We start from the raw sequence: 17,179 nt of genomic DNA, 5'->3' as shown, positions 1-17,179 counted from the left end.
AAAAAAAGAAAAAAAAATTACAAAGTCCAAGATGGTAAGAGAGGGCCAGGATCATGGAGCTTCTAAATGATCCTTCTAGAGAGAAAAAGCGTAAGGGCTACCAAAAGGAGAGTTTAGAGCTCTAGTTCTGAGAGAAGGAAGAGGAATAAGCAATCAAAATCTTAAAAATCAACGTAAACAAGCTGTATTTGATTTAAGACATATTTATTGGTTAAAAAAAGAAACAATAAATAGTGTATTACAGATGACACTCCCTTACTTTCATAGTTTGCCGATGTGGATGGAATCACATACAAAAAAAGGGATCTAGTCTAGCTCTCTTCTCCCAAGATGATATGTAATTAAATAGGCAGAACCAGGGTTCTGGCTTTTCAAGTCGTCTTTGGTGAGTCCATATCCTTCCTCTCCCCTGTTCTTTTTTATCCCCTGATATTTAGGTTTGGAAAGTCCTCCTAATATTAAAGAAAATCTCTCCAGCTGAAAATGTAAGCCTGGCCCCGCTTGTCATGTACTCAGAGGAAATGGATTGTGGTTTCTTTCTCTATCAAGGCTTTCTGAAGTCCTATTAAAGAAAGATTGCTACTAGGTTGACCTTAAGACTGTCATTTTCTGGGCTTAATTAATGTGGGTGAATACACTTCTTCCCAGAGGGATTAGAGTCAAAGGCAATCATGAAGCGGCTTATCAGAGCACAGGTTGGATCTCCCTGACATGGAACAGAGAGGTCCAAAGGACTGCCTCTCTCAGGCTTGGCAGGCCAGTGCAGACACCCTGTCAAGTGGGGACCGTGCCGGGCATGTAGCAAGACCTCAGTAAATGCATGGAAAGTAAATGAAAATATTCTGAGCTGACTATAATATAACATTATTGGCACCTTCCCAAGGGTTTTGTAAATTCTGAACTTCTTGTTTCATTTTTCTATACTTTAATTCTCTCAGAGGAAACGCCGTATGAACCATTTTTCCAAAAACAAATTTTCAGTCTGCTAAAATGAAAACTGGCCAAACATAGACAGCTAAGAATATCCTTAGAAATACATTCCATCCTCACTAGGATTTTGCTCATTAACAAAAGTAAACAGCTGTAAGAAAATTATTTATGAGTATTTAGTGTACCATATCAGCAATTAACCTGTTTTTATAATTATATATAATAATTTATATATTTATAAATATATACACGTACATATATAATTATATACATGTATTATAAAATATACATACACACATGTATGTGTATGTATATATGTACATGCATATAAAATTATACACTGATTTCTTCAGTGTATGAATATTTCATGTATAAATACTCATTTAACACAAATTCTTTGCATTTACATTTAAATAATAAGGATAAACAGCATTTGAAGTAACATTAAAAGAAATAAAACTTCATGGCACAGATCAGTGCCTTCTCTCCAATATCTCAACTGTTATTTCTCGCTCCCTACTTTAATTCTCATTTTCTTTGTATTTTTCCCACAGGGCTAATTACAAATGTGATTTCCACTTCTAACATTATTTTATGACTCTAGGCTGGCCCACATATTCTAGTTTTGATAGCCTCACACAGCCGTAGCCCTCACCACTTCTATTTACCAGATTGACCAGGATTGATTACTTGACAAGTGTCTGAAAAGGAAAAACCCAGACTAGAGTTTCAGTGCCTAGACATTCAAAATTTGCTTTAGTTTTTAATCCTCTAGGTAAGAAAATAACACACATGGTCTTTTCCTGCTCTCAGATACTACAAATCTGTTCTTGGAATGAGGATATGGGAACAGGAGTGATTGCCCAAAGCAAAAATCAAGATGCTGTTACCTAAAGAATGGAAATAAGTGCTGAGCAAGCAAATACTACCCAGGAATTGTATATCTTTTTAGACCAAGTTGAGACATAAATGTATTAAGAATTCTACCTTGATTGAAATAAAACCGAACCCTACATTCTATACCATGAATTCTTTAAAAGAGAAGTAAAATACACTGAAGTCTGAAAATGGGCAATATTTTAAAGAATCAAAACAACTAGAACAGTCTAGTGCTTTCTCAATTGTAATGATCAAGTAATAATGGATTCAAGTTTACTCCCTTTGTCCCATGTATCTAAAGTTAGTGGAACCACACCAGTTCTCCAACTGGACTATGCATTAAGAGAGCAGTTGGCCTCAGCTTTTATCTGCTGATAGCTTAATTGCCTTCAATTAGCTTGCACACCTTATCGGAACAATGGTACTCCCTTTAGCCTGACTAATCTTGGGAGTATAGTAAGTGCTTTCCCGGAAGCAGCTTTCCCTATAAGACAGACAATGTTGTAGCTGCTTCCTCTCAGGACTTATTTTGATTCCCATCTGCTCATATTTCTCTACATGGAAATAAAAATTCTGTTAAGTGTCCAAATACAAAAGATGTGGCTGGTGTTTACTGATCCCAACAGCTGTGTCCTGAGCAGATGCTCCCTGCCATGAGCCCTCCACTGTGGTTCCTGCTTCCAAGTCCTCTAGCCTGGTTTCCTGCCTGTTTCCAAGCCTGGTTCTCCAACCTCACAAGAGAAAATGACATTTAATTCCCCTTTGCTTAAATTAACCAGAGTCAATTTCTGCTGCTTACAATAAAATATCCCTATCCAAAAAATCATTTATTCAACTAGTATTTTGTAAATACCCACAATCTGTCTGACACTTGTCATTCAATGATGGGCAAACATAAGGTCTCTGGTCATAGGAGCTCACATCTAGGAGAGGTGATCATAAAAATTGCAATGAGGGCTGTCTGATAAAAGATGGGAAACGGGAGGGGTGGCATGTTTCTTTGGGTGTAGTGATGGGAGGATGACTCTCTGGGGGTAATTTCAGAGCTCAGATCTAACTAAAGAGAAGGAGCCAGCCATTTGAAGAGCTGGGGCAAGAACATTCTACACAGAGGGAAGAGCAAGTACAAAGACAGAAGAAGGAAAGAACTTGGCAATTTCAAGGAGAGTGGTTGAATCATCTGGTCCTTTAAGTGGGCCCTGGTCTCTCCTTATGCGCCCTTCCAATCACCTGTGACTCCAAAAATGATACCTCCTTTCTCTAGAACTATTTTAACACAAAATTTTTATTTATTCTCAACTTGTTTCATACATTTGAGGCTTGTTTCTCAATGAAATTATAAGCCCTGTCAGAGTTGAAGACATGTCAGACACTTTGTTTATATTTCCACACAATATGGACATGGTGGGTATCTCAGAAAAGTGCAGCAAGTGCCCATAAAGAACAGATTATTCTTAGTCTGTTTGCCATGTGTGGCAATAATGCTGTCAGGATGTTGCAGCATTTCTCTCTATGGGTTGCCTTATCTCTGCATTCATTAATTAAAGCAATTAGGATGGAGATTCTTTATATATCCAGTCTAGCCTGAAAAAGCTGACAGTTCAATTGGATTCATCAGCTAAGTCCCTAAAGTTACAAGCTCTTATAATTAGCAATTGACTTCAGAGGATTGAGCAAACAATGACAACACGCCAACATTTCCAACCCCTTCTAACACACAGAAATAACTATCTTTAATATATGGTGTGAGCACCATATATAGAGGGTGTATGCAGTATACTACCAAGCGGGGGATCCACTCCGTAGTGGATGATTAATAAATGTTTCCAGCACAATTGATTAAAAAAAAAAAAAAAGGAATTATCACCAGAGATGTGCCAAATGGTGGGTGAGTGATTTGTCTGGAATGATTCTGGAAGTCAAAAGAACTGAAATATATTGCATTTGACTTGAAATGCAGGGATGTCTCAAGCAAATCCTGAGAAAGAATTTTTTTTTTCTCTTGGTGGGAAGGCCATTGTTATCTAAGACAGAACTGTACCTTCTATTTGTTCCCACGGCACTGAGAAGCTAAGTAGAGGCTACAGGACAGAGGAAAATAAGGAAGATAAACTTTACCTGGTCTCTGTCTTTTCTTGGGAATTCTTCATTTGTTAATGAATTTTAGAATTCTTTAGGCTGTTTGATTTTGTCAAAAAAACTGATATGAAGGATTTACTTGTCCCTGGGGAAGCAATCCTATCAGCCTACAGGGTTTTCTCCTGCCCTGCTTTCTAGACACTCCCTCTGATGCTAATTAGACACAGCATTGTAACAGGAACAGTAACAGCCTATAGAACAAATTACATATATTAGTTATTAGTAAGTCTATTCTATGGGCAAAGAAGTGAGGCAGGAATTTAAACTGAGAATCACAAGTCATAACTTAACTGTAACACTGAATGGAAATTGTCTAGTTACGTGGACTCTCAGAGTTTCTTCATCTGTAAAATGGGATTTATCACACTTAAAGGGTTGCCTTAGAACTAAAATGGATATTGATGAATATTCAAACAACAAAAACAACCATCACAAAATAAACAGAAAGATCTGTGTTTTGTTTTTGATTTATTACAACCAATATCCTCACCTACTTGGTAGCAGTAGCTACTTACTGACCCGTGGGAAAGTATTTTCCTGGATAACTACCAACATATCCTACATTTCCTCTGAACCTCTCAGGTCATAGGACAATCCATGGGACAGAGATAACAGTCAACCTGTTAAATAGGCCCAATTAGGAGCATTCAGCCGTGTGGACATAGACACAAAACATGAGAATTAATAATTACTCAGATTATTCATCCTTGAATCATGTCTTTTGGTTTGCTAGTTGGTTTTGTTTTGTTTTATATTTGGAAGGAACCAAAAGTTGATCTAATTGAAATGTCTCATTTTAATGACAAGGAACTGAGACCCTGGGATAGGAATAGACTTGATTAGTGTCCTGCATACACCCAACTGGGGTTGAAAGTCAACAGGAAGGTGTTCAATTCTGTGATGTTTTTAAAAGTAATGTCTTCAAATGAGAGTGAACAAGATGGTGAGCAGACGGGACAGAATTCCTTATAAGATAATAGTGATTGTTGTTATATGATTTATTGATATCTTACTAGGTGCATTCATTGAGCTATGAGCTTTAATACATTTAATACTCTTCATTCTTCCTGCAGTGGTGTGAAGTAAGCTCTACCCTTAAGATTATATAGATAAACCCACAGCTAATATCACCCTCAATGGTGAAAAACTGAAAGCCATCCCTCTAAGAATGGGAACCAGACAAGGATGCCCACTCTCACCACTCCTATTTAACATAGTACTGGAAGTCCTAGCCAGAGCAATCAGGCAAGAAAAGGAAATAAAAGGGATCCAAATTGGAAAGGAAGAAGTGAAACTGTCACTATTTGCAGATGACATGATTTTATATATAGAAAACCCTAAAGAATCCACCAGAAAACTTTTAGAAGTAATAAACGAATATGGTAAAGTTGCAGGATACAAAATCAACATACAAAAATCAGTTGCATTTCTATACACTAACAACGAAGTAGCAGAAAGAGAAATTAAGAATACCATCCCATTTACAATTGCAACAAAAAGAATAAAATACCTGGGAATAAACTTAACCAAAGAAGTGAAAGAGCTGTACACGGAAAACTATAAAACATTGCTGAAAGAAATTGAAGAAGACACAAAGAAATGGAAAGATATTCCACACTCTTGGATTGGAAGAATTAACATAGTTAGATGTCCATACTTCCTAAAGCAATCTATAGATTCAATGCAATCCCTATCAAAGTTCCAAAAACATTTTTCACAGAAATAGAACAAAGAATCCTAAAACTTATATGGAACAACAAAAGACCCCGAATAGCTAAAGGAATCCTGAGAAAAAAGAACAAAGCTGGAGGTATCACACTCCCTGATTTCCAAATATACTACAAAGCTATAGTAACCAAAACAGCATAGTACTGGCACAAAAACAGACACACAGATCAATGGAATAGAATCGAAAGCCCAGAAATAAACCCACACATCTATGCACAGATAATCTTTGATAAAGGAGCCAAGAACATACAATGGAGAAAAGAAAGTCTCTTCAACAAATGGTGTTGGGAAAACTGGATAGCCACATGCAAAAAAATGAAAGTAGACCCTTACCTTACACCGTACACAAAAATTAACTCCAAATGGATTAAAGACTTGAATGTAAGACCTGAAACTGTGAAACTTCTAGAAGAAAACATAGGCAGTATGCTCTTCGGCATCAGTCTTAGCAACATATTTTCAAGCACCATGTCTGACCGGGCAAGAGAAACAATAGAAAAAATAAACAAATGGGACTACATCAAACTGAAAAGCTTCTGCACAGCAAAGGAAACCATCAACAAAACGAAAAGACAACCTAACAATTGGGAGAAGATATTTGCAAACCATACATCTGATAAGGGCTTAATCTCCAAAATACATAAAGAACTCATGCATCTCAACAACAAAAAAACTACCAACCCAATTAAAAAATGGGCAAAAGACCTGAACAGACATTTCTCCAAAGAAGATATACAGATGGCCAACAGACACATGAAAAGATGTTCAAAATCACTAACTATCAGGGAAATGCAAATCAAAACTACAATGAGATATCACCTCACGCCCGTCAGAATGGCTATAATTAACAAGACAGGAAACAACATGTGTTGGAGAGGATGTGGAGAGAAGGGAACTCTCATACACTGCTGGTGGGAGTGCAAACTGGTGCGGCCACTATGGAAAACAGTATGGAGATTCCTCAAAAAATCAAGGATAGAACTACCATATGATCCAGCTATTCCACTGCTGGGTATTTATCCAAAGAACTTGAAAATACAAATGTGTAAAGAAATATGCACCCCTGTGTTCATTGCAGCGTTATTCACAATAGACAAGACTTGGAAGCAACCTAAGTGCCCATCAAGGGACGAATGGATAAAGAAGATGTGGTATATATACACAGTGGAATACTACTCAGCCATAAGAAACGATGAAATCCAGCCATTTGTGACAACATGGATGGACATTGAGGGTATTATGCAAAGTGAAATAAGTCAGAGGGAGAAGGTCAAATACCGTATGATTTCCTTCATTAAGTAGTAGATAATAACAACAATAAACAAACACATAGAGACAGACATTGGATTGGTGGTTACCAGAGGGGAAGGGGGGAGGGAGGAGGGCGAAAGGGATAATTCGGCACATGTGTGTGGTGATGGGTTGTAATTGGTGTTTGGGTGGTGAACATGATGTAATCTATGCAGAAATAGAAGTATAATGATATACATCTGAAATTTATACAATGTTATAAACCAATGTTACTGCAATAAACAAAAAATTAAAAAAAAAAAAAAGATTATATAGATAAAGATAGTGAGGCCCGTGGCGTAGTGGTTATTGCGCGTGCTCCGCTGCTGGCGGCCTGGGTTCGGATCCCAGGCGCACACCAATGCACCACTTGTCAGGCCACGCTGTGGCGGCATCCCATATAAAGTGGAGGAAGATGGGCACAGATGTTAGCCCAGGGCCCGTCTTCCTCAGCAAAAAGAGGAGGATTGGCATGGATGTTAGCTCAGGGCTGATCTTCCGCACAAAAAAAAAAAAAGAACAAAAGACAGTGAGGCTCAGCAGGGTGACACAGGTTGTCCAAGCTCATCTGTAGCAGGCAACAGAGCCAGAACTTATGTCCAATTTTGTTTGACTCCAAGGTCAAGTGCTCCTTATCACTATGTAATGCTGCATTATCCATCCAATGAAGTAACAAGTCTCATAGGACAGAAAGCCCAACTGGAAGTTCCATATGAAGTCCATTCTACCCTTATGTTCTATGATCTTATGGCAGCAGAACCTAGGTTTTCTGAGATCCAGTTTCAAGCTCTTTCCAATTGTTCACTTCCATTCCAATGCATAGTGCCTGGCACATATTATAATCTCCATAAATATTTGTTCAAGGAAAAATTCCAAAAAATTGTTAAAATCATTCAAATATGAAATATAATATCTCTACAAAGAAAATGCCTGTGAACAAGGTGGTAAATCATGAAGCAAAGAAATAGGTATAGGTAGCTTAGTGTAGTAGATAAGAAGTCAAGCACTGTGTTTGAATTTTAGTTTAGTCACCTACAAGCTGAGTGACTTTTAGTACATGACTTAACCTCTCTGAACTTCAGCTGTTCATCTATAATATGGGGGAATAAAACTAGTAGCAATCTCAGATGGCCATTGTGGACTTAATGATACGATCAGAACATAGAGTCTGACACAAGTAGTCAATAAATGGTGGCCTTGATCACTGCTCTTACCAGCTACGTCTATGATAGTGGTTTCCAGCACGACTTTGCCAAGATCTGTTCTTAAAAAGCAGAAGCTGTCAGTATTCCCCAAGAATTTCAGAAGCATCTGGCTTTTCTGATCTTAATAAGGATTTCCAAAATCCACTTTGGTGCCTTGTTCAAAAGGGTGACTTTTGATGAATTATTGTAATCATTTTCATCAAAGGCAAAGGCCTCTCTAAGACTCTAAAATAGAGATAATGATATTATCTACTTGATAGGCTTGTTTTAGAATTAAAAGAGTTAGTGCATAAAATGTGCTTAGACAGTGCCTGACACCAAATCTTAGGTACTTAATAACAGTGATTAAAAAACAGTCAACACTATTAAAATTCTGACATACCAATTGCAATGTGTGGGGGGTTTTCCCCACACCACCAAGAAATTCTCTGACACCAGCTGGGTGTCCTACAATTCAACTCAATTCTGACATTATCTACCTAGAGATAGCATCAGATCCCACAGGTTAAGGGCTCAGTCCTATAAAACTGTCCCCCCCCCATCCCCTTACTTCAGATACCAATCTCAAGTCCAGGTTGTCACCTGGACTTCTCTCTGACCAAATGGCTACAGATTTGAGGCTCCCAAGACCTCCTCAGGTGTGATTAAGTTGCTACAGCAGCTCACAGAACTCAGAGAAACATTTTACTTATTATATTACCTATTTATTATAAAAGGATATAACTCAGAACAGCCAGATGGAAGAGGTAGATAGGGCAAGGTATGGGGAAGGGACACGGAGCTTCCATGTTCTTCAAGAACACCACTCTCCCAGCATCTCCATGTGTTCACCAACCTGGAAGCTCTCTGAACTCTGTCTTGAGTTTTTATGGAAACTCCATTGCATAGGCACAATTCATTAAATCACTGACCATTGATTAGATCTAGTGATTGGATTCAATCTCCAGCATCACTCCAGTCCCCCCTCCCTGGAGGTTGAGGGGTGGGACTGAAAAGTCACCTCATTAACACAACAAAAGACATCTTTTTTGTGTGTGTGTGTGAGGAAGATTAGCCCTGAGCTAACATCCGATGCCAATCCTCCTCTTTTTTCTGAGGAAGATTGGCCCTGGGCTAACATCTGTGCCCATCTTCCTCTACTTTATATGGGACACCGCCCCAGCATGGCTTGACTAGCAGTGCATCTGTGCACACCCGGGATCCAAACCTGCGAACTCCAGGCCGCTGAAGCGGAACGTGCACGCTTAACAGCTATGCCACCGTGCTGGCCCCACAAAAGGCATCTTTATTGCTCTCATCACTTAGGAAATTCCAAGGGCTTTAGGAGATCTGTGCCAGAAAAGGGGCAAAGACCAAGCATATATTCCTTACTATAAATCACAATATCACGACTATGTAGTCAATAAATATTAGTTGTTATATTAGTTATCTTTTGCTTCATTAATGCTGTAAAACAAAAGCCTAAAATTCTCAGTGGCTTACAAGGACAAATTTTTCTCCCTCCCCCGGGGCCAAAGGCTGACGGATTTGGCTCAGGTAGGCTGGGCTCAGCTGGGCAACTCCACTTCATGAATTGGGATGGCTGGACTTGGAGGCAGGTTGAGTCTGAGACTGATCCATTTTTATCTCATCCTCTTTGTAGCGGTAGAGCCCCAAGGCATGTTTTTCTCATTGTGAATTTCAGGAGTGTAGGCATAAACCAAACCATGCATCTGCTCCAGTCACACTTAACAGTCCCAAACCAAGGCAAGGCACATGCCCAACCCAAGTCAGTGGGAAAGGGAAGTTTATCTGCCCAAAGGGGTAGGGGATGGGAATGAAGATTTGATAAATGATAATCAAATCCCTCACAGTTGGATTCCTAGTATTCATGAGTTCCATAGACCAATTTAATCAACATCATCCAATATCAAACGAACTTCCCTCCAGGCCTGTGGACAGCCCAACCCTTAGGATTTGGGTGATTAGATAAGGGCAGGTTCAATTCGCCCTCAAGATCTTTTCCTGCAGACCAAGTTGAAGAAAACTGGCCTTGTGGCAGCAAGGCTGCATTTGGAATTCCAAATAAGGAAAGCTAGAGCTTAGGGCGCTGCACAGTGAAGCAAACGCCAACTCCAAACTCATATTACCCTCGAAGGGGATGACACCTACAATCTGTCTCAAAAGAAAAATGATTCCTTCCAAATCAGATGATGGCTGATATATGAATACTGTGCATTTGATGCAATAGAATATTTAATATACAGTGGACCGAAAGGAGGCTTAAAACCAAAGACACAAGAGCTCATATGAGCTTCATAGTGAATTTAAGGTGACTTCTTACCCGAGTTTGTCAAAACAAGGGTAAGGAATAATGTGAGAGTTAGAGATGAAAGGGTGTTTGGTGTGGGGAAGTGAGAAAGCATGGTATCCAGGCCCAGCTCTACAATTAAACTGTCTGATTTTGGGTGAATAACTGCTCTATCAGCCTTAGCAGTTTTATTTTAGGAGTGGTCAAGACTGAGCTTTAATTTCTAACTCTACCTTTACTATCTGTATAATCCTGGGCACGCTTGCTCTCTGATTCAGTTTCATCATTTGAAAATAAGTAGCCACTCTCACAGGCTTTTGTAAGACTTGATATGTCAAGTGTTTAAAGTAGAGCCTGCTAGAGAGTAATCTCTCATTACATAAAAGCTTTTATGGGTGTCAGCAGCATTATCATCATTACATACATAATGAAAGTATAAAGGGATTTACTCTCTCAGGGATCTTCAAAACAGGATCTCTAGATTACAGGGTGTGGTGGTTTATAACAGGTTTGCAAATTCATGGATCATCAAGAGGCAGTGTCTGTGCCATCTTCCCTTGAAACTGGATATGTCTTGGAGGACTAGAACATTATGGAAGCTCTGGGTGACTCCTAATCATACTGGCTCAACACAAGGTTGACATGAGGGAAGCCATATTGTAGAAAAGAAACCCTATTGTCACTTTGAATGACCTCTGATTAACCAATCCAGACATGCTCTGTAGATTTTATGGCCTCTCCCAGCTGCTATAAGTTGATAATTTTGTTCTTTTGAGTTCCTTGGGAACGTGATGACCCCTGGGAAGAGAGTCTATGCTGATAGCCATCATCAATGACAACTGAAAAATCAGAGTATAGGGCATTGCTCTGGTCTCTGATGTATATCCAGCAAAACAAAAGACTATCAGGAACTAAGACCAGATGTCTGCCCCACCTGGAGATCAGCTGCCTCCCCCACCTGGAGACCAGCCCCCTCTATAACTCGCCTATAGCCTTTGTTCTGTAAGATGGTTCTTTTGGACATTAGTCGGCCATCTTCCTGCTTGCTAGCAAGCTGTAATAAAAAGTCCTTTCTCTCCTACTTCCTTGCCTCTTGACTATTGTCATCTCTTGCTGCGGGCAGATGGCCCCCACCTTGGGTGGTAACACTAAGGGTAGGTTAGATAAGGCCTGCAGCTTCTGCTGGTGTCTGGTGGGACACTCTCTCTGGGAGCTTTCAGATGCCATGTAAGAAGCCCAGAGATCTTGAGGCTGCCGTGTGGAAAGACCATACCCTGAAACCTCATGGAGAGTGAGAGGTGCCCGAGGTACCCCAGCATTTCCAGCCCAGACCCAGACAAGGAGCAAAGAAGTCTTCAAGGTCTCCTAGTCCCAGTCAAGGTCTCCTAGTCCCAGCCACCAGCTGACTGCAACTGCTTGGCAGAATCTGAATGAAAACTGCTCACTGAGCCTAGTCAACCCCAGATTCAAGGGCAAAATCAACGACTGTTATTGTTTTTGGTCACTGTTTTCCCATGATTTGTCATGCACCAATAGGTACTCAGAGCATAGTGATCCTGCAGCCACCCTAGTGGAAGGATAGAGCCAAGGTAGCCAGAGGGGATGGGGCTCTGGCCTCACCCTCTCTCTGTCAATCAGAACAGGTTTGTTTCATATACTGGAATTCTGTATCATTTTTTTATTTGGAAGGAAAAAAGGCTTCTACTGCTAAAATGAAAAGTTTGAAAACCATTGAACTAGATATCTTAAATGCCTTCCAGATGTACAGTTTCATAAAGGGAGTTCACATTAAATAATAGCAATACTTGAGTATGTACTACAAGCCACACACACTGTGCAGAGTGCTTTATGTACATTGAATCATTACGTGCTCACCATGCCCACCAGCCCAATGTCAATCAACTGTGAAATAGCAAAGGCAGGAATCAAACCCAGACATTCTGACCTCAGAGCCCATGCTTCTAATTAGAACAATACTCACACTAATAATAAACAGTATTAACAATAAATGAGTTCCCAAAACATACAATAATTTTAAATATATTATATTTAGCTCTTACAATCTGTCTATGTTGTGGGCATTAGTATTTGCATCGTGCACACAAGGAAACTGAGGCTCAACCAGGTAAATCACTTGCTCAGGCCACAGAGCTAATAAGTGGAAGAGACAGAATTTAAATCCAGGATTCAATGACTGACTTCAAATCTATGCTCTTTCCTTAGGGACATAAGAGATACCTTGGAGATGAGATTATCTCCCTTTAGTTATACACAGAAGGCTCATATATATACCAAACCTGAGTCTTCCATCTCTTCTTTCAAAGGACACAAAAGAAAATGACAGGAGATGGAACATGTAGCCATGCTCTATAAACTGAGCGCTACCAGGTAATCTGCAAGAAAATGTGACTCGAGAGAAAAAGATAAATCTAGCCACGTACTGAAATCTATAACATTGTATAGACAGTGGCCACATGGAGAGAAATCTAAGATCAAAACCAATTGGGAAGAACGAGGGATTCCCAAGGCATAACAGAACCTCACACGTGGGTTTACGTACCGTGAGAGACCTATACATGGTTTCCAATACACTGTGAAGAACCTTGCCTTATTTCTTACCTATGGCCTGATGTGTCTGGATACCTCTAACGCACCTCACTGTTTATCTATTGAGGTGACAAATTGCACACGTGACTGAAAGTAGCTCACAACACACTAGCAAACTTACATAAAAGTTGCAAGAATAATCCAGAAAACTTCACACACTCTTTCACCAATTTTTAATATGTTGCTACTTTTTTTATCACAGCCTCTCTCTCTTACTCTGTGTGTGTTTGTGTGTGTGTATCCCTTTATACTTCAGTGTATATTTCCTAAGCACAAGGACATTCTCTTACATAACCACGGTAAAGTTACCAAATCAAGAAATTCAACACTGACGTCTTTCATAACATTGTCATTTTTGAAAAATATGGGCCAGTTTTCTTTTTAGATAGATGTCCCTCATTTTGAGTATTTCTTGTTTTCTCATGATGAGATTCTGGTTAAGCATTCCTGATCAGAATACCACACAGATGATGATATATTGCTTCTCAATGCATCATATCCAGACGCTCATGGTGTCTACCTGCATTTGTTGATGATATTAATGATCACACAGTCAAGTTATTGGGTTTCTTCACTGGATAGATACTATTTTGTTCTCTTACAATTAGTAAGTGATCTGTGGGGAGATATTTTGGTTGTACTAAACTTTGAGTCCAGGATTAAGGGTCAGTCGTGGTAAAGCTGCCTATAAGTCTGCCCCAGAAGCTTTCACATTCCCCTGCTGATAAGACGGACGCAAGATAAGCTTCACAATAAACATCTGGGCATTACTTGATATAAGAAAAGATGCCAATAAAAATGTATTTTATACTTCTTCTCCAAACAAGCTGACATAGACCCATTCTTCCTTGTTCTTCCTCACTAAGCACAACTATGAAATCTGGAAATGGCACAAGAGACAATCAAAGGAGAACTTTGAAAGGTGGTGGGAAGAAGGTGATCTGGTTTTGAACCCAGGACTGGAAAAACAGCACAGTGCAGAGCACCTGCCTCCCCATTTCTAACAGAATGTGACCCATACCCAGTGTTTCCTGACTCACAACCTAGCAATAGAAGACAGTTCAAGCAGGCTTATTCCTTCCCCAGAAAAAACAGGAGTGCCTCTTACAACATCAGGCAAGTCTGATACCACCGGCAAGGGAGATCTACTGGGACTCTCGCCAGAAATAAGCAGCCAGGGGAAACATTCTCTTTCTTTGTTGGGGTTGAGAGTCTCCTTTCCCCTGGAGAGATACTCAGGGGAGCAGGGCAAGTCAAACCAGTAAGTGGGACCCAGCTGTAGCAAGGGTTTTGTCCAGGAAGCTTCTTTGTCCCTATAGGCCTGAGACTGTTTTTCCCCCTCCAAAGACACTGGGATGGGTGAGGGAGGGACCCAGATACAGCAAGCAGCCTGGTTTGAGGAGCCTCTTTGTCCTTGCAGACCCGAGACTCTCTTCCTTCCTCCCTGACCCAGAGAAACCAGCAGGAAGGCAGAGCAGTAGGAGGATCTTACCACAGCCCTCCTCCAACAAGACACCTGAAAGCCTGGCCTGGGGAAACTTCTACTCCCTCAGGCAGCAGCATCAGGGACCACTGAGAGCCCAAGTAACACCTAATAAACCAAGCAGACCAAAATAACGCTGCAAAGCCTGCAAAAATTAAAATGCCAGTGGAACCACAGTTCACAGAAGCAGGCCAAGATCCACATGCTACACCTTAACACAGTGACTGCCTGCCTGCAAAAATTAAAGATTCAAGTAGGACCCAGAGTCTCCTAATACAATAAACAAAATGTCCAGGATACAAGTGAAAGTCACCCGTCACGCCAAGAACCAAGAAAATCATAACTTGAATGAGAAAAGACAACCAACTAATGCCAACACTGAGATGAATCAGATGTTGGAATTATCTGACAAAGATTTTAAAGCCACCATCACAAAAATGATTCAACAATCAATTACAGATTCTCTTGAAAAAATTAAAAGTATCATCAAGGAAAATAGTAAGTTATAAAAAAAATGGAAATGATAGAACTTAGAATTATAATAATAACAATAAAAAACATACTCAGTGAATGAGCTTAGAAGAATGGAGATGACAGAAGATAGACTCAGTAAACGTGAGGACCTATCAATAGAATTTACCTAATTTGACAAATAACAGGTAGACAACAGACTGAAAAAAAATGAACAGTGCCTCAGTCACTGGTGGCATAATTACAAAAGATTCAATATTTTTATTACCTGTGTCCCAGAAGGAGAGGAGAATGAGACTGAGGCTAAAGAGCATTAGAAATAAATAATGGATTAAAATTTCCCAATTTTGGTAAAAGACACAAATATATAGATTCCAAAAGTTGAACTAACCCCAGACAGGATAAACCCCCCAAAACGCATGCCAAGACATATTATAATCAAACTCCTGAAAACCAAAGACAAAGGAAAAATCTTGAAAGCAGCCTTACGTTAGGAGAATACCAATGTGAATAACGGTAGATTTCTCATGGAATCCATGAGAGCCAGAAGGACAATACTTTACAAAGAGAACTGTCAAAGGTGAATTCTATATCCAGTGAAAGTACCTTTAGGAATGAAGGGGAAATAGAAACTTTCTCAGATGAAGAAAATAAATAATAAAGAAACAAAAATAATTTGTTGCTAGTAGATCTACTCTGAAAGGAATTTCTTCAAACAGAAAGGAAATGATAAAAGAAGGGATCTTGGAGCATCAAGAAAAATGTCACAACAGATGGGGTAGAAATATGGGTCTATACAATAGTCTATGGTTTTCCTCATAAATTTCATAAATTATATTTAATGTTAAAACAAATATTCTGACACTGCCTGATACCAAAGACAATGATATTTAAAAGCAGGGAAGGTAAAGGGAACTAAATGGAAGTGAGGTTTCCAAACATCACTTAAAGCAGTAAAATGTTTATTCCAGTAAACTGTTACAAGTTAGCTATGTGTGTTCTAACACCTTGTATAACCACTAAGAAAAATTTACAAAGAGATTCAGTCAAAAACACTATAACTAAATCAAGATGGAGTTCTTAAAAAAGTTTAAGTAACCCAAAGGAAGACAAGAAAAGAGAAGTGGAAAAATAAGAACCAGAGAAAACAAATCGAAACAAGTAATAAAATGGCAGTCAAGCATTAATATATCAATAATTACCCTAAATGTAAATGGTCTAAATATGCCAATCAAAAGACAAAAATTGGCAGCATGAATATAAAAAAATATGACCAAAATATATGCTGCTTAAAAGAGACTCCAAATTCAACTACATAGGTACGTCGGAAGTAAAAGGATGGGAAAAGATATTCTAGGCTAATATTCATTTAAAAAAAGCAGGAACAGTTATATTAATATCTGATAAAGTAGACTTCAGAGCAAAGACAATCCTAGAGACAAAGAAGAATGTTATAATAATGATAAAAGGATCAATCCACCAGGAAGGCATAATGATCTTAAATGTGTACTCATCAAAAAACAGAGCCTCAAAACACATGACAAAAAACTGATGGATCTGAAAAGACAAATCCACAATTATAGCTGTGGACTTCAACACTCCCTTCCCAACTGGTAAAATCAGCAAGGATATTGAAGATATGAACAACATACTCAACCAACAGGATCTAATTGACGTAGATAGAACATTACCCAACAAGAGAAAAATACACATTTTTTTCAAGTGCCCACAGAACATTCACCAAGACAGAACATATCTGAGGCCATTAAACAAATCTCAACAAATTTAAAAGAATTGAAATCACCCAGTGTTCTAGAATACCACTGGAATCAAATTAGAAATCAATAACACAGAGACAACAGGAAAATCTCTAAATATGTAAAATTAAACAACACTTCTAAATAACTCATGGGTTAAAGAGGAAATCTCAAAGAATGTTTTAAAATATAGAAGCAAATGGATATAAACATTACATATCAATATTTGTGGGACACAGCTGAAGCACTGCCAAGAGGGAAATTTATAACACTGAATTGCTTACTTTAGAAATGAAACAAGTTCTCAAATAACCTAAATTCTTACCTCAAGAAACTGAAAAAAAAAAAAAAAACAAAAATCAATGAAACAAAAAGCTGACTCTTCAAAAAATCAGTAAAA

General features: G+C 38.9%; 1 protein-coding gene across 5 annotated transcripts in view; it reads right to left on the bottom strand.

The window, feature by feature from the left end:
* The window catches only part of GRM7 (glutamate metabotropic receptor 7), a 442,597-nt gene that overhangs the window by 186,982 nt on the left and 238,436 nt on the right, over positions 1–17,179 (bottom strand). The window lies entirely within an intron of this gene.

Source organism: Ceratotherium simum, chromosome 5 (genome assembly GCF_057802395.1).
Source record: "Ceratotherium simum simum isolate JZ-2026a chromosome 5, ASM5780239v1, whole genome shotgun sequence".
In the NCBI taxonomy this organism is placed as follows: domain Eukaryota; kingdom Metazoa; phylum Chordata; class Mammalia; order Perissodactyla; family Rhinocerotidae; genus Ceratotherium; species Ceratotherium simum.
This window is presented reverse-complemented; position numbering and strand designations above follow the sequence as displayed.